This window comes from Triticum dicoccoides, chromosome 3A, assembly GCF_002162155.2.
Source record: "Triticum dicoccoides isolate Atlit2015 ecotype Zavitan chromosome 3A, WEW_v2.0, whole genome shotgun sequence".
Lineage (NCBI taxonomy): Eukaryota > Viridiplantae > Streptophyta > Magnoliopsida > Poales > Poaceae > Triticum > Triticum dicoccoides.
Window position 1 is genome coordinate 291316483 of NC_041384.1, and position 4847 is coordinate 291321329.

General features: G+C 44.8%; 1 long non-coding RNA gene across 16 annotated transcripts in view; it reads right to left on the bottom strand.

Moving 5' to 3' along the window:
• The window catches only part of LOC119268096, a 16430-nt gene extending 12287 nt beyond the window's left edge, over window positions 1–4143 (bottom strand). For 2 of the 16 annotated variants that reach the window (XR_005132897.1, XR_005132896.1), the window contains exons 1-4: window positions 1963–4143; window positions 1412–1590; window positions 852–977; window positions 673–752 (exon numbers count right to left, since the gene is read on the bottom strand). This is a non-coding gene — a long non-coding RNA (uncharacterized LOC119268096). Of the gene's footprint in view, window positions 1–672; window positions 753–851; window positions 978–1411; window positions 1591–1962 lie in introns of those variants that run through there. The other 14 variants (XR_005132889.1, XR_005132890.1, XR_005132905.1 and 11 more) reach the window with 13 other exon arrangements.
• Between the last annotated feature and the right edge of the window lie 704 nt (window positions 4144–4847).

Below are 4847 nucleotides of genomic sequence, written 5' to 3' on the forward strand. Positions count from 1 at the left end.
AGTACAAATGCCCGTGCGTTGCATCGGGCGAAAAAACACAACATGCTTCATGTGCCATTATGCACCATTTTTTATATCCAATTTTAATAAATATCAATAATAATGTTAAACTGATTAGTCCTTTTTGTAGTATGATTTTTTTTGCGGGTATAAATTTGTATTCACCCACAAAAAAGGTATAAACTTGTATTACTCAAGCAACAACCTTGCACTCGTCCTGACAACATAGAAGAAGAAATATATATTCTGGGTGCATGCATAATATGAGTGGGTGAACGCACGATCTCAACATAGCCGGTCCCAAGCCCGGGTAAAGGAGGAGGGTTGTGATAGGCTTCGCGAGCCAACGTAAAAACTCAGCCACTCTTATAGAGATGAAACCCAAATTTGACATGGGAGGAGTCCGTTAAGAGAGACCTGAAGGATTGAAGTATCACCAAAGAGCTAGCTATAGACAGGGGTGCGTGGAAGCTTGCTATCCATGTGCCAGAGCCATGAGTTGGTTGCGAGATCTTATGGGTTTCACCTCTAGCCTACCTCAACTTGTTTGGGACTAAAAGCTTTGTTGTTGTTGTGGTTGTATTCCATCCATGAGACATAATAATGTTACCAAGATAGCTTGTCAGCCAACACGGATACATTGACACGACAAAACAGTAACTATGTTCATACCTTGTGAGTTATATTCTAAGTATATGTAGATGGTGATGAATCAAAGCTTCTCTGCATACTTATTCCTCAGTGCACTTGTCCTGTAACAAGTTAATCTTGTGTTATTATAGTACTTAGTAGAGTTTAGTAACACTTGTTTGGGAAAATGATCAACCAGATGATCTGCAAGAACAGACTACCTTATCATGTATTAGTACGTGACTCTCTTTCTTTGCTGCTGGTAACTTATAACGGTAATGCAGCACACGAAACTCAAGGGAATCACGGTAATACGTATGCTCCCCTCAGAAATACGCCCTTAACTACTAAAGAAAAAGAAGAAATAGTACTCCTGACCAAAAAGAAGAAAAATAGTACTGCTGACGAAAAAGAAGAAATAACAACCAGCTTCATGTAAAAAACAATTATGCTGCAGTAATAGAAATAGAAGTTATGAAAGCCTGAGCAGTTATTCCTGCCCACTAAGCAAAACTGTAGCACTATCAACCATAAGCATTGCATTATTGCATATGGCTAAACTTGACATATATATACCACAGTGCATCCAAACCTATTTCAGCAAGAGAAAGAACTATTCTTTTAGTTTTACTTGATTTTTGTTAGCAAGTAAAATTGTTGGAAATGTAGCCGTGCGGTGCCAGATTTACATGGACCATATAAACCACAGTAAGATGATGTTAGCTATCTGTATAAATTTGACTCTCCCATGTCTGGATTGCAAGAATTTTCATAAGCTTACCTGAGTACAATGCCGCTGGTCCAGCTTCTTGGTGGAAACCAGATGTGGTCTTGTTGCTGGAGCTGGACTACTCACCGAGACATGATTCTTCGGATGACTTTCCATTGTTGGAAATGGAAAGTCATTGGATTGGCACAACGACTTGTCTGGCCTCATGATGATAGCACTTGTCGTCGACTCTAGAGCATCATACCATGCTTATGTTAAAATCCCCAAAACTAAGATAAGATGCATAGAAATCCCAAGAGTATGTGCCAATACGACCTGATCATGAATTGAAAAATCTGTTCCGAGGGAATAATAAATAAGAAGAATGCAGTTTGTGTTAATTACTTCCTCGCATCAATTTAAACTCCTAACTGTTGCAGCTAGTTTCACAAAGGAAAGAAGATGGCAAAATAATACAAAGTTTCCATCCTATAACCATAACTAAACTTGGCTGCAAATGAAAGATATCTACTACAGGAGTTGATCCACGCTTTCATCCTCACATGTGACAGTCTCTTCTAAATAACCGGAGTACATTCTACGAGAAGGGAGGCTAAACTCACTCAAACAATAACTGTGAACGATCCTCAAGCAATGACATCCTTCTTGATACAGCTAGCTGAAATTAACAACAAGCGGGTTACTATATCCAATTTCCAACTGAAAAGATTAAGTGGTCATGCACACACACAACTCATTTGAAGAATTTCAGACCAGCTAGTTTCAAGCTGGGCTGCCTGTATCAAGATTTTTGTTATATCTCCGGGCCCATTTCAGCATGTGATGGAACGATTCTTTTAGCTCTTCTTTCTTAGACTCGCTCAATTGTGTGCAGTTTTTGTGACATCTGAACTTCAAAATAAGCAACTTAATAATCTCAAAACCCGATATGAACAGGACTGACCACGCAACTTGGATAAGATTTTGATGGAACGCATCCAGATCAATCTGTCGATCACCTCTCTCCGAAAAACAATATACACCACCAAATTCAGATGTTGCAGAATTCTATAGGATCTCTTCAAGCTAAGAATCAACAAGCTGATGAGAGACCAAAAATCAAAATAATAATTTCACACGTTCAAATGCACACCTTCAATCCAACTCTCGGATTTGAAAGCAACTGAGAGTATTTCATTGAAGTGTCTGGACATCTAAACTGTACAACCTCAAGCAATTCTAGAACCTACATGAAACAAATAGTACGTAAGATTTTCCAGCGGACAAATTGTCAGGATATCTTTCTCTCACTGTTAATGAATAAAAGTTAAATGAAACTGCTGGTGTAACAGTCTACTGGCCTGAAATCCTGCTATTCGTGTATATGAACAGAAAAAGTTAATGAAACTAAACACCATTAGGCCCCAAAATAAATACAGAATTGTACTGAGATGAGGTCCGAAAATATGTAAACATCATACAACATAATTATGCAGCATTGACAATATCCCCTTTAGCATGTTCCTTGCCTCATCACATAAAGGAGAAAAGGAGCAAACCAAAATCCATGGCTCACTGGCCTATATTCATTGGCTACTAAAAAAATGTCCATATGGTTGTCATTCATTGTCGTCAAGCTCTTCTACTGCCATCCTTATCTGCACAAAAGATAATGTTAGAACTAAAGATTAAACTTATGAAATCTTGAAGTGCAGTACTGTCATGGTGACATACACACGCGAGCCCGTGCTATTCAGTCAAATACCTAGGGGCCCCAAACATTCTGGAGGTAGGATGTTGCCTGTTGATATTCTTGTGATGAATCAGATTCGAGAGGGAGGGAGGGAGGGAGCGTTGCTCAAGAGAGGAATTTTTGGTGGCTGCTCTCCATCAAATAGCAACGGAATCCCAATATTAATCAAAGAAGGGAGAAGGACTTACCAAGTCCATGTTTTTCTCTTACCAAGTCCCATCGGCCATTGTCCAACAGCAGCAGTAGCACCACCAACGGAGCTCGAACCCAGCACCGCAGGATCCCGCCACCCCTTCCTGAAGTCTCCTTCCTTTCCTTCTTCCTCCTGGCTCTCTCTCATCTCTCTCTCTTTGGCCGCACTCACCAGTGCTGCTGTAGGAGGCGGGCACCACCAAGACTTCCCTGTGGCTCCTCAGACCCTCTCCTCCCTGCCTCTCCCCTCACCTATGTCTCTCTCACAGGTACAGAGCCACCGTATTGATGGAGAGACTTCGCCGGAGCTAGCCATCTCGCTCGGTACCGGCGAGGAACGTCGGCGCGATGAACTTGGAATTGAAGCCCCACCATTGGACCTCCTCATGCGCCTCGTAGATCGCATCCACACCGTCGCCGGAACAGGATCCGGCCCCTGTCGCGCCTCCTCGACCGGATTTGGCCGGAGATAGCCGCCTCCACGCCCGTACAGAGCCACCATATCGATGGAGAGACTTCGCCGGAGCTAGCCATCTCGCTCGGTACCGGCGAGGAACGCCGGCGCGATGAACTTGGAATTGAAGCCCCACCATTGGACCTCCTCATGCGCCTCGTAGATCGCATCCACGCCGTCGCCGGCACAGGATCCAGCCCCTGCCGCGCCTCCTCGACCGGATCTGGCCGGAGATAGCCGCCTCCGCGCCCGGCGTCGTCTGCATCGCGGCCAGCCTCGACCTCGCTCGCCAGATAATCGCGGCCAGCCTCGACCTCGCTTGCTAGATAAGAGGAAGCCTTTTTTCCACTGCTCCGTAGCTCAGAGCGCTCACCTTATCCATCCTTGTGCGGCGCGGGTGGAAAGGAAGACGGCATGGATGAATCGTTTTTCACTTATCCACGAACTGCGGGTCAAATACTAAAAAGCACAGGGACCTTTCTGCAAAAATGTCACGACGGTGAACCCGAAGACTCAATCAGTGCTTTATTATTAGGGAGAGATATACGGGGGCAGGGGGGCACCCCGGAGACACAACAATTGATCGTTTGATCTTTTAGCCGTGTGCGGTGCCCCCCTCCACCATAGTCCACCTCGATAATACTGTAGCGGTGCTTAGGCAAAGCCCTGCGTCGGTAGAACATCATCATCGTCACCACGCTGTCGTGCTGACGAAACTCTCCCTCAACACTCAGCTGGATCGAAGTTCGAGGGACGTCATCGGGATGAACGTGTGCTGAACTCGAAGGTGCCATTTGTTCGGTACTTGATCGGTCGGATCGTGAAGACGTACGACTACATCAACCGCGTTGTGCTAACGCTTCCGCTTTCGGTTTACGAGGGTACGTGGACAACACTCTCCCCTCTCGTCGCTATGCATCAGCATGATTTTGAGTGTGTGTAGGAAAATTTTGAAATTACTACGTTCCCCAACACTAAGTCATGCCTCGACACATGGGAGATATAGCCGCATCGTGGGCGTTACAGCAGGAGTAGAGTCTTATGCCTGGCGGCGGCCTGAATCTGGGTAAATTGCTTGTGTGCTCTCTGTTGCGGGGCCGTACGCTGGT